This window comes from Schistocerca gregaria, unplaced genomic scaffold (assembly GCF_023897955.1).
Source record: "Schistocerca gregaria isolate iqSchGreg1 unplaced genomic scaffold, iqSchGreg1.2 ptg000462l, whole genome shotgun sequence".
Lineage (NCBI taxonomy): Eukaryota > Metazoa > Arthropoda > Insecta > Orthoptera > Acrididae > Schistocerca > Schistocerca gregaria.
Window position 1 is genome coordinate 15,632 of NW_026061880.1, and position 12,251 is coordinate 27,882.

Below are 12,251 nucleotides of genomic sequence, written 5' to 3' on the forward strand. Positions count from 1 at the left end.
TGTTTCGTTATTTTCAACGACTTCCTAGCACTCTTCCTCCGCGCTTTCTTGTTCAAACTGAGTTCATTACTGTAATTTCGCATCTTACGTTTAATACAGTAGTTTAAAATGCTTGTGGAAGCATCTTTGTCGCACCTGAGAGTTTGTATGAAAAGAGGGCTGGCAGGTGTAGTGACGTACAATCTAAAAAGAGAGAGGGAGCCAACAGCACCCGGTGTTCCCAGGCGGTCACCCATCCAAGTACTAACCGGGCCCGATGTTGCTTAACTTCGGTGATCGGACGAGAACCGGTGTATTCAACATGGTATGGCCGTTGGCGTCCTTATACTGTAGCTACACGGCAGAAGAAGGCTTCGCCTCTCCTCCTAACACACGCAATCGCTGTTTTCGGTGGCACATTTGACGCAAAGCACGTCCTTCCACCTCGAAGGCGACGCGCCGCCACGTGGGTCGGACGCACAACACAGCTGCTCGTTGCACCGCCTGTCATTCGTTTGGTTCGTGCGGCCTCCGACACTCGCGGGAGACGCACCTTGTTATCGTTATCCGGCGCAGGGCTTGCGCGCGGCCGGGCGGCTTGGGGACTGCGCGGGGTGTGGCAGTGTCGTGCTGGACCGAGGGAAGCGTTCTTACCTGCCTGACACGCGTCGCGCTTCCAGATATTTGCGTAATTCGCACGGTGCATTCTCGGCTGTCCCCTTCCGTCCCGACTTGTCCCGACTTTGCTCGACTGCCGCTCGCTGCCGCTCGGGTCGCGGTCCGTATGACAGCACAAGCACGAGAATCATCTGCGAGATGGGCGCGGGCCGAACCGGCGTGTCCGAGGCGCCGTGTGCGGCCGTTCGGAGCTACCAGAGCAGCTCTGTGCTGCGCCGTGCCGTGGAAAGGTGCGAAAACATGCACACAAGACACAGGCTGTTGGACAAAGTATCCCTCTCTTGTAGCGACGAAAGGTAAATTTTTGTTTACAAATTTGCCTTTGTGCACTGCTACAAAACAATATGCCCTGACGTTTTTCACAACATTTCTGTCACTTCATACTGTTTTGTTATTTCCAGAGACTCTTTGGAAGTCTTCCTTGGCGCACTCTTTTCAAACTGAGTTCCTTAATATCGTATCTTACGATAGTTTAAAATCAGTATGGAAGCATCTTTGTCACATGAGAAAGGTAGCATGAAAAAAGGGCTGGCAGGGGTAGCGACAAGAAAGCAAGAAATGAAGACAGCCAGAGTTCCCAGGCGGTCGCCGATCCGAATACTAACGTTGTTGCTTATCTTCGGTGGTCGGACAGGAACAGGTTTTTTTTAATGTAGTTAGTTTTTGGAATTTAGCGCTCCTACAAAACAGTAGGCTCTGACGCATTTCAAGAGCACATCTGTCGATTCGCAGTGTTTCGTTATTTTCAACGACTTCCTAGCACTCTTCCTCCGCGCTTTCTTGTTCAAACTGAGTTCATTACTGTAATTTCGCATCTTACGTTTAATACAGTAGTTTAAAATGCTTGTGGAAGCATCTTTGTCGCACCTGAGAGTTTGTATGAAAAGAGGGCTGGCAGGTGTAGTGACGTACAATCTAAAAAGAGAGAGGGAGCCAACAGCACCCGGTGTTCCCAGGCGGTCACCCATCCAAGTACTAACCGGGCCCGATGTTGCTTAACTTCGGTGATCGGACGAGAACCGGTGTATTCAACATGGTATGGCCGTTGGCGTCCTTATACTGTAGCTGCACGGCAGAAGAAGGCTTCGCCTCTCCTCCTAACACACGCAATCGCTGTTTTCGGTGGCACATTTGACGCAAAGCACGTCCTTCCACCTCGAAGGCGACGCGCCGCCACGTGGGTCGGACGCACAACACAGCTGCTCGTTGCACCGCCTGTCATTCGTTTGGTTCGTGCGGCCTCCGACACTCGCGGGAGACGCACCTTGTTATCGTTATCCGGCGCAGGGCTTGCGCGCGGCCGGGCGGCTTGGGGACTGCGCGGGGTGTGGCAGTGTCGTGCTGGACCGAGGGAAGCGTTCTTACCTGCCTGACACGCGTCGCGCTTCCAGATATTTGCGTAATTCGCACGGTGCATTCTCGGCTGTCCCCTTCCGTCCCGACTTGTCCCGACTTTGCTCGACTGCCGCTCGCTGCCGCTCGGGTCGCGGTCCGTATGACAGCACAAGCACGAGAATCATCTGCGAGATGGGCGCGGGCCGAACCGGCGTGTCCGAGGCGCCGTGTGCGGCCGTTCGGAGCTACCAGAGCAGCTCTGTGCTGCGCCGTGCCGTGGAAAGGTGCGAAAACATGCACACAAGACACAGGCTGTTGGACAAAGTATCCCTCTCTTGTAGCGACGAAAGGTAAATTTTTGTTTACAAATTTGCCTTTGTGCACTGCTACAAAACAATATGCCCTGACGTTTTTCACAACATTTCTGTCACTTCATACTGTTTTGTTATTTCCAGAGACTCTTTGGAAGTCTTCCTTGGCGCACTCTTTTCAAACTGAGTTCCTTAATATCGTATCTTACGATAGTTTAAAATCAGTATGGAAGCATCTTTGTCACATGAGAAAGGTAGCATGAAAAAAGGGCTGGCAGGGGTAGCGACAAGAAAGCAAGAAATGAAGACAGCCAGAGTTCCCAGGCGGTCGCCGATCCGAATACTAACGTTGTTGCTTATCTTCGGTGGTCGGACAGGAACAGGTTTTTTTTAATGTAGTTAGTTTTTGGAATTTAGCGCTCCTACAAAACAGTAGGCTCTGACGCATTTCAAGAGCACATCTGTCGATTCGCAGTGTTTCGTTATTTTCAACGACTTCCTAGCACTCTTCCTCCGCGCTTTCTTGTTCAAACTGAGTTCATTACTGTAATTTCGCATCTTACGTTTAATACAGTAGTTTAAAATGCTTGTGGAAGCATCTTTGTCGCACCTGAGAGTTTGTATGAAAAGAGGGCTGGCAGGTGTAGTGACGTACAATCTAAAAAGAGAGAGGGAGCCAACAGCACCCGGTGTTCCCAGGCGGTCACCCATCCAAGTACTAACCGGGCCCGATGTTGCTTAACTTCGGTGATCGGACGAGAACCGGTGTATTCAACATGGTATGGCCGTTGGCGTCCTTATACTGTAGCTGCACGGCAGAAGAAGGCTTCGCCTCTCCTCCTAACACACGCAATCGCTGTTTTCGGTGGCACATTTGACGCAAAGCACGTCCTTCCACCTCGAAGGCGACGCGCCGCCACGTGGGTCGGACGCACAACACAGCTGCTCGTTGCACCGCCTGTCATTCGTTTGGTTCGTGCGGCCTCCGACACTCGCGGGAGACGCACCTTGTTATCGTTATCCGGCGCAGGGCTTGCGCGCGGCCGGGCGGCTTGGGGACTGCGCGGGGTGTGGCAGTGTCGTGCTGGACCGAGGGAAGCGTTCTTACCTGCCTGACACGCGTCGCGCTTCCAGATATTTGCGTAATTCGCACGGTGCATTCTCGGCTGTCCCCTTCCGTCCCGACTTGTCCCGACTTTGCTCGACTGCCGCTCGCTGCCGCTCGGGTCGCGGTCCGTATGACAGCACAAGCACGAGAATCATCTGCGAGATGGGCGCGGGCCGAACCGGCGTGTCCGAGGCGCCGTGTGCGGCCGTTCGGAGCTACCAGAGCAGCTCTGTGCTGCGCCGTGCCGTGGAAAGGTGCGAAAACATGCACACAAGACACAGGCTGTTGGACAAAGTATCCCTCTCTTGTAGCGACGAAAGGTAAATTTTTGTTTACAAATTTGCCTTTGTGCACTGCTACAAAACAATATGCCCTGACGTTTTTCACAACATTTCTGTCACTTCATACTGTTTTGTTATTTCCAGAGACTCTTTGGAAGTCTTCCTTGGCGCACTCTTTTCAAACTGAGTTCCTTAATATCGTATCTTACGATAGTTTAAAATCAGTATGGAAGCATCTTTGTCACATGAGAAAGGTAGCATGAAAAAAGGGCTGGCAGGGGTAGCGACAAGAAAGCAAGAAATGAAGACAGCCAGAGTTCCCAGGCGGTCGCCGATCCGAATACTAACGTTGTTGCTTATCTTCGGTGGTCGGACAGGAACAGGTTTTTTTTAATGTAGTTAGTTTTTGGAATTTAGCGCTCCTACAAAACAGTAGGCTCTGACGCATTTCAAGAGCACATCTGTCGATTCGCAGTGTTTCGTTATTTTCAACGACTTCCTAGCACTCTTCCTCCGCGCTTTCTTGTTCAAACTGAGTTCATTACTGTAATTTCGCATCTTACGTTTAATACAGTAGTTTAAAATGCTTGTGGAAGCATCTTTGTCGCACCTGAGAGTTTGTATGAAAAGAGGGCTGGCAGGTGTAGTGACGTACAATCTAAAAAGAGAGAGGGAGCCAACAGCACCCGGTGTTCCCAGGCGGTCACCCATCCAAGTACTAACCGGGCCCGATGTTGCTTAACTTCGGTGATCGGACGAGAACCGGTGTATTCAACATGGTATGGCCGTTGGCGTCCTTATACTGTAGCTGCACGGCAGAAGAAGGCTTCGCCTCTCCTCCTAACACACGCAATCGCTGTTTTCGGTGGCACATTTGACGCAAAGCACGTCCTTCCACCTCGAAGGCGACGCGCCGCCACGTGGGTCGGACGCACAACACAGCTGCTCGTTGCACCGCCTGTCATTCGTTTGGTTCGTGCGGCCTCCGACACTCGCGGGAGACGCACCTTGTTATCGTTATCCGGCGCAGGGCTTGCGCGCGGCCGGGCGGCTTGGGGACTGCGCGGGGTGTGGCAGTGTCGTGCTGGACCGAGGGAAGCGTTCTTACCTGCCTGACACGCGTCGCGCTTCCAGATATTTGCGTAATTCGCACGGTGCATTCTCGGCTGTCCCCTTCCGTCCCGACTTGTCCCGACTTTGCTCGACTGCCGCTCGCTGCCGCTCGGGTCGCGGTCCGTATGACAGCACAAGCACGAGAATCATCTGCGAGATGGGCGCGGGCCGAACCGGCGTGTCCGAGGCGCCGTGTGCGGCCGTTCGGAGCTACCAGAGCAGCTCTGTGCTGCGCCGTGCCGTGGAAAGGTGCGAAAACATGCACACAAGACACAGGCTGTTGGACAAAGTATCCCTCTCTTGTAGCGACGAAAGGTAAATTTTTGTTTACAAATTTTCCTTTGTGCACTGCTACAAAACAATATGCCCTGACGTTTTTCACAACATTTCTGTCACTTCATACTGTTTTGTTATTTCCAGAGACTCTTTGGAAGTCTTCCTTGGCGCACTCTTTTCAAACTGAGTTCCTTAATATCGTATCTTACGATAGTTTAAAATCAGTATGGAAGCATCTTTGTCACATGAGAAAGGTAGCATGAAAAAAGGGCTGGCAGGGGTAGCGACAAGAAAGCAAGAAATGAAGACAGCCAGAGTTCCCAGGCGGTCGCCGATCCGAATACTAACGTTGTTGCTTATCTTCGGTGGTCGGACAGGAACAGGTTTTTTTTTAATGTAGTTAGTTTTTGGAATTTAGCGCTCCTACAAAACAGTAGGCTCTGACGCATTTCAAGAGCACATCTGTCGATTCGCAGTGTTTCGTTATTTTCAACGACTTCCTAGCACTCTTCCTCCGCGCTTTCTTGTTCAAACTGAGTTCATTACTGTAATTTCGCATCTTACGTTTAATACAGTAGTTTAAAATGCTTGTGGAAGCATCTTTGTCGCACCTGAGAGTTTGTATGAAAAGAGGGCTGGCAGGTGTAGTGACGTACAATCTAAAAAGAGAGAGGGAGCCAACAGCACCCGGTGTTCCCAGGCGGTCACCCATCCAAGTACTAACCGGGCCCGATGTAGCTTAACTTCGGTGATCGGACGAGAACCGGTGTATTCAACATGGTATGGCCGTTGGCGTCCTTATACTGTAGCTACACGGCAGAAGAAGGCTTCGCCTCTCCTCCTAACACACGCAATCGCTGTTTTCGGTGGCACATTTGACGCAAAGCACGTCCTTCCACCTCGAAGGCGACGCGCCGCCACGTGGGTCGGACGCACAACACAGCTGCTCGTTGCACCGCCTGTCATTCGTTTGGTTCGTGCGGCCTCCGACACTCGCGGGAGACGCACCTTGTTATCGTTATCCGGCGCAGGGCTTGCGCGCGGCCGGGCGGCTTGGGGACTGCGCGGGGTGTGGCAGTGTCGTGCTGGACCGAGGGAAGCGTTCTTACCTGCCTGACACGCGTCGCGCTTCCAGATATTTGCGTAATTCGCACGGTGCATTCTCGGCTGTCCCCTTCCGTCCCGACTTGTCCCGACTTTGCTCGACTGCCGCTCGCTGCCGCTCGGGTCGCGGTCCGTATGACAGCACAAGCACGAGAATCATCTGCGAGATGGGCGCGGGCCGAACCGGCGTGTCCGAGGCGCCGTGTGCGGCCGTTCGGAGCTACCAGAGCAGCTCTGTGCTGCGCCGTGCCGTGGAAAGGTGCGAAAACATGCACACAAGACACAGGCTGTTGGACAAAGTATCCCTCTCTTGTAGCGACGAAAGGTAAATTTTTGTTTACAAATTTGCCTTTGTGCACTGCTACAAAACAATATGCCCTGACGTTTTTCACAACATTTCTGTCACTTCATACTGTTTTGTTATTTCCAGAGACTCTTTGGAAGTCTTCCTTGGCGCACTCTTTTCAAACTGAGTTCCTTAATATCGTATCTTACGATAGTTTAAAATCAGTATGGAAGCATCTTTGTCACATGAGAAAGGTAGCATGAAAAAAGGGCTGGCAGGGGTAGCGACAAGAAAGCAAGAAATGAAGACAGCCAGAGTTCCCAGGCGGTCGCCGATCCGAATACTAACGTTGTTGCTTATCTTCGGTGGTCGGACAGGAACAGGTTTTTTTTAATGTAGTTAGTTTTTGGAATTTAGCGCTCCTACAAAACAGTAGGCTCTGACGCATTTCAAGAGCACATCTGTCGATTCGCAGTGTTTCGTTATTTTCAACGACTTCCTAGCACTCTTCCTCCGCGCTTTCTTGTTCAAACTGAGTTCATTACTGTAATTTCGCATCTTACGTTTAATACAGTAGTTTAAAATGCTTGTGGAAGCATCTTTGTCGCACCTGAGAGTTTGTATGAAAAGAGGGCTGGCAGGTGTAGTGACGTACAATCTAAAAAGAGAGAGGGAGCCAACAGCACCCGGTGTTCCCAGGCGGTCACCCATCCAAGTACTAACCGGGCCCGATGTTGCTTAACTTCGGTGATCGGACGAGAACCGGTGTATTCAACATGGTATGGCCGTTGGCGTCCTTATACTGTAGCTGCACGGCAGAAGAAGGCTTCGCCTCTCCTCCTAACACACGCAATCGCTGTTTTCGGTGGCACATTTGACGCAAAGCACGTCCTTCCACCTCGAAGGCGACGCGCCGCCACGTGGGTCGGACGCACAACACAGCTGCTCGTTGCACCGCCTGTCATTCGTTTGGTTCGTGCGGCCTCCGACACTCGCGGGAGACGCACCTTGTTATCGTTATCCGGCGCAGGGCTTGCGCGCGGCCGGGCGGCTTGGGGACTGCGCGGGGTGTGGCAGTGTCGTGCTGGACCGAGGGAAGCGTTCTTACCTGCCTGACACGCGTCGCGCTTCCAGATATTTGCGTAATTCGCACGGTGCATTCTCGGCTGTCCCCTTCCGTCCCGACTTGTCCCGACTTTGCTCGACTGCCGCTCGCTGCCGCTCGGGTCGCGGTCCGTATGACAGCACAAGCACGAGAATCATCTGCGAGATGGGCGCGGGCCGAACCGGCGTGTCCGAGGCGCCGTGTGCGGCCGTTCGGAGCTACCAGAGCAGCTCTGTGCTGCGCCGTGCCGTGGAAAGGTGCGAAAACATGCACACAAGACACAGGCTGTTGGACAAAGTATCCCTCTCTTGTAGCGACGAAAGGTAAATTTTTGTTTACAAATTTGCCTTTGTGCACTGCTACAAAACAATATGCCCTGACGTTTTTCTCAACATTTCTGTCACTTCATACTGTTTTGTTATTTCCAGAGACTCTTTGGAAGTCTTCCTTGGCGCACTCTTTTCAAACTGAGTTCCTTAATATCGTATCTTACGATAGTTTAAAATCAGTATGGAAGCATCTTTGTCACATGAGAAAGGTAGCATGAAAAAAGGGCTGGCAGGGGTAGCGACAAGAAAGCAAGAAATGAAGACAGCCAGAGTTCCCAGGCGGTCGCCGATCCGAATACTAACGTTGTTGCTTATCTTCGGTGGTCGGACAGGAACAGGTTTTTTTTAATGTAGTTAGTTTTTGGAATTTAGCGCTCCTACAAAACAGTAGGCTCTGACGCATTTCAAGAGCACATCTGTCGATTCGCAGTGTTTCGTTATTTTCAACGACTTCCTAGCACTCTTCCTCCGCGCTTTCTTGTTCAAACTGAGTTCATTACTGTAATTTCGCATCTTACGTTTAATACAGTAGTTTAAAATGCTTGTGGAAGCATCTTTGTCGCACCTGAGAGTTTGTATGAAAAGAGGGCTGGCAGGTGTAGTGACGTACAATCTAAAAAGAGAGAGGGAGCCAACAGCACCCGGTGTTCCCAGGCGGTCACCCATCCAAGTACTAACCGGGCCCGATGTTGCTTAACTTCGGTGATCGGACGAGAACCGGTGTATTCAACATGGTATGGCCGTTGGCGTCCTTATACTGTAGCTGCACGGCAGAAGAAGGCTTCGCCTCTCCTCCTAACACACGCAATCGCTGTTTTCGGTGGCACATTTGACGCAAAGCACGTCCTTCCACCTCGAAGGCGACGCGCCGCCACGTGGGTCGGACGCACAACACAGCTGCTCGTTGCACCGCCTGTCATTCGTTTGGTTCGTGCGGCCTCCGACACTCGCGGGAGACGCACCTTGTTATCGTTATCCGGCGCAGGGCTTGCGCGCGGCCGGGCGGCTTGGGGACTGCGCGGGGTGTGGCAGTGTCGTGCTGGACCGAGGGAAGCGTTCTTACCTGCCTGACACGCGTCGCGCTTCCAGATATTTGCGTAATTCGCACGGTGCATTCTCGGCTGTCCCCTTCCGTCCCGACTTGTCCCGACTTTGCTCGACTGCCGCTCGCTGCCGCTCGGGTCGCGGTCCGTATGACAGCACAAGCACGAGAATCATCTGCGAGATGGGCGCGGGCCGAACCGGCGTGTCCGAGGCGCCGTGTGCGGCCGTTCGGAGCTACCAGAGCAGCTCTGTGCTGCGCCGTGCCGTGGAAAGGTGCGAAAACATGCACACAAGACACAGGCTGTTGGACAAAGTATCCCTCTCTTGTAGCGACGAAAGGTAAATTTTTGTTTACAAATTTGCCTTTGTGCACTGCTACAAAACAATATGCCCTGACGTTTTTCACAACATTTCTGTCACTTCATACTGTTTTGTTATTTCCAGAGACTCTTTGGAAGTCTTCCTTGGCGCACTCTTTTCAAACTGAGTTCCTTAATATCGTATCTTACGATAGTTTAAAATCAGTATGGAAGCATCTTTGTCACATGAGAAAGGTAGCATGAAAAAAGGGCTGGCAGGGGTAGCGACAAGAAAGCAAGAAATGAAGACAGCCAGAGTTCCCAGGCGGTCGCCGATCCGAATACTAACGTTGTTGCTTATCTTCGGTGGTCGGACAGGAACAGGTTTTTTTTAATGTAGTTAGTTTTTGGAATTTAGCGCTCCTACAAAACAGTAGGCTCTGACGCATTTCAAGAGCACATCTGTCGATTCGCAGTGTTTCGTTATTTTCAACGACTTCCTAGCACTCTTCCTCCGCGCTTTCTTGTTCAAACTGAGTTCATTACTGTAATTTCGCATCTTACGTTTAATACAGTAGTTTAAAATGCTTGTGGAAGCATCTTTGTCGCACCTGAGAGTTTGTATGAAAAGAGGGCTGGCAGGTGTAGTGACGTACAATCTAAAAAGAGAGAGGGAGCCAACAGCACCCGGTGTTCCCAGGCGGTCACCCATCCAAGTACTAACCGGGCCCGATGTTGCTTAACTTCGGTGATCGGACGAGAACCGGTGTATTCAACATGGTATGGCCGTTGGCGTCCTTATACTGTAGCTGCACGGCAGAAGAAGGCTTCGCCTCTCCTCCTAACACACGCAATCGCTGTTTTCGGTGGCACATTTGACGCAAAGCACGTCCTTCCACCTCGAAGGCGACGCGCCGCCACGTGGGTCGGACGCACAACACAGCTGCTCGTTGCACCGCCTGTCATTCGTTTGGTTCGTGCGGCCTCCGACACTCGCGGGAGACGCACCTTGTTATCGTTATCCGGCGCAGGGCTTGCGCGCGGCCGGGCGGCTTGGGGACTGCGCGGGGTGTGGCAGTGTCGTGCTGGACCGAGGGAAGCGTTCTTACCTGCCTGACACGCGTCGCGCTTCCAGATATTTGCGTAATTCGCACGGTGCATTCTCGGCTGTCCCCTTCCGTCCCGACTTGTCCCGACTTTGCTCGACTGCCGCTCGCTGCCGCTCGGGTCGCGGTCCGTATGACAGCACAAGCACGAGAATCATCTGCGAGATGGGCGCGGGCCGAACCGGCGTGTCCGAGGCGCCGTGTGCGGCCGTTCGGAGCTACCAGAGCAGCTCTGTGCTGCGCCGTGCCGTGGAAAGGTGCGAAAACATGCACACAAGACACAGGCTGTTGGACAAAGTATCCCTCTCTTGTAGCGACGAAAGGTAAATTTTTGTTTACAAATTTGCCTTTGTGCACTGCTACAAAACAATATGCCCTGACGTTTTTCACAACATTTCTGTCACTTCATACTGTTTTGTTATTTCCAGAGACTCTTTGGAAGTCTTCCTTGGCGCACTCTTTTCAAACTGAGTTCCTTAATATCGTATCTTACGATAGTTTAAAATCAGTATGGAAGCATCTTTGTCACATGAGAAAGGTAGCATGAAAAAAGGGCTGGCAGGGGTAGCGACAAGAAAGCAAGAAATGAAGACAGCCAGAGTTCCCAGGCGGTCGCCGATCCGAATACTAACGTTGTTGCTTATCTTCGGTGGTCGGACAGGAACAGGTTTTTTTTAATGTAGTTAGTTTTTGGAATTTAGCGCTCCTACAAAACAGTAGGCTCTGACGCATTTCAAGAGCACATCTGTCGATTCGCAGTGTTTCGTTATTTTCAACGACTTCCTAGCACTCTTCCTCCGCGCTTTCTTGTTCAAACTGAGTTCATTACTGTAATTTCGCATCTTACGTTTAATACAGTAGTTTAAAATGCTTGTGGAAGCATCTTTGTCGCACCTGAGAGTTTGTATGAAAAGAGGGCTGGCAGGTGTAGTGACGTACAATCTAAAAAGAGAGAGGGAGCCAACAGCACCCGGTGTTCCCAGGCGGTCACCCATCCAAGTACTAACCGGGCCCGATGTTGCTTAACTTCGGTGATCGGACGAGAACCGGTGTATTCAACATGGTATGGCCGTTGGCGTCCTTATACTGTAGCTGCACGGCAGAAGAAGGCTTCGCCTCTCCTCCTAACACACGCAATCGCTGTTTTCGGTGGCACATTTGACGCAAAGCACGTCCTTCCACCTCGAAGGCGACGCGCCGCCACGTGGGTCGGACGCACAACACAGCTGCTCGTTGCACCGCCTGTCATTCGTTTGGTTCGTGCGGCCTCCGACACTCGCGGGAGACGCACCTTGTTATCGTTATCCGGCGCAGGGCTTGCGCGCGGCCGGGCGGCTTGGGGACTGCGCGGGGTGTGGCAGTGTCGTGCTGGACCGAGGGAAGCGTTCTTACCTGCCTGACACGCGTCGCGCTTCCAGATATTTGCGTAATTCGCACGGTGCATTCTCGGCTGTCCCCTTCCGTCCCGACTTGTCCCGACTTTGCTCGACTGCCGCTCGCTGCCGCTCGGGTCGCGGTCCGTATGACAGCACAAGCACGAGAATCATCTGCGAGATGGGCGCGGGCCGAACCGGCGTGTCCGAGGCGCCGTGTGCGGCCGTTCGGAGCTACCAGAGCAGCTCTGTGCTGCGCCGTGCCGTGGAAAGGTGCGAAAACATGCACACAAGACACAGGCTGTTGGACAAAGTATCCCTCTCTTGTAGCGACGAAAGGTAAATTTTTGTTTACAAATTTGCCTTTGTGCACTGCTACAAAACAATATGCCCTGACGTTTTTCACAACATTTCTGTCACTTCATACTGTTTTGTTATTTCCAGAGACTCTTTGGAAGTCTTCCTTGGCGCACTCTTTTCAAACTGAGTTCCTTAATATCGTATCTTACGATAGTTTAAAATCA

General features: G+C 52.1%; 9 non-coding genes across 9 annotated transcripts; all 9 read right to left on the reverse strand.

Moving 5' to 3' along the window:
* Window positions 1–199: 199 nt before the first annotated feature.
* Window positions 200–318, reverse strand: LOC126313103 (5S ribosomal RNA). Its single transcript, XR_007554986.1, has one exon. It is a non-coding gene; the product is annotated as a 5S ribosomal RNA (ribosomal RNA).
* Window positions 319–1,588: 1,270 nt separating this feature from the next.
* On the reverse strand, window positions 1,589–1,707 carry LOC126313115 (5S ribosomal RNA). Its single transcript, XR_007554997.1, has one exon. It is a non-coding gene; the product is annotated as a 5S ribosomal RNA (ribosomal RNA).
* Window positions 1,708–2,977: 1,270 nt separating this feature from the next.
* LOC126313127 (5S ribosomal RNA) lies at window positions 2,978–3,096 on the reverse strand. Its single transcript, XR_007555008.1, has one exon. It is a non-coding gene; the product is annotated as a 5S ribosomal RNA (ribosomal RNA).
* A 1,270-nt stretch (window positions 3,097–4,366) lies between these two features.
* Window positions 4,367–4,485, reverse strand: LOC126313139 (5S ribosomal RNA). The gene has a single exon (XR_007555019.1). It is a non-coding gene; the product is annotated as a 5S ribosomal RNA (ribosomal RNA).
* A 1,271-nt stretch (window positions 4,486–5,756) lies between these two features.
* Window positions 5,757–5,875, reverse strand: LOC126313128 (5S ribosomal RNA). The gene has a single exon (XR_007555009.1). It is a non-coding gene; the product is annotated as a 5S ribosomal RNA (ribosomal RNA).
* Window positions 5,876–7,145: 1,270 nt separating this feature from the next.
* LOC126313143 (5S ribosomal RNA) lies at window positions 7,146–7,264 on the reverse strand. Its single transcript, XR_007555021.1, has one exon. It is a non-coding gene; the product is annotated as a 5S ribosomal RNA (ribosomal RNA).
* Window positions 7,265–8,534: 1,270 nt separating this feature from the next.
* LOC126313144 (5S ribosomal RNA) lies at window positions 8,535–8,653 on the reverse strand. The gene has a single exon (XR_007555022.1). It is a non-coding gene; the product is annotated as a 5S ribosomal RNA (ribosomal RNA).
* Window positions 8,654–9,923: 1,270 nt separating this feature from the next.
* On the reverse strand, window positions 9,924–10,042 carry LOC126313145 (5S ribosomal RNA). Its single transcript, XR_007555023.1, has one exon. It is a non-coding gene; the product is annotated as a 5S ribosomal RNA (ribosomal RNA).
* Window positions 10,043–11,312: 1,270 nt separating this feature from the next.
* On the reverse strand, window positions 11,313–11,431 carry LOC126313146 (5S ribosomal RNA). The gene has a single exon (XR_007555024.1). It is a non-coding gene; the product is annotated as a 5S ribosomal RNA (ribosomal RNA).
* Window positions 11,432–12,251: the final 820 nt, after the last annotated feature.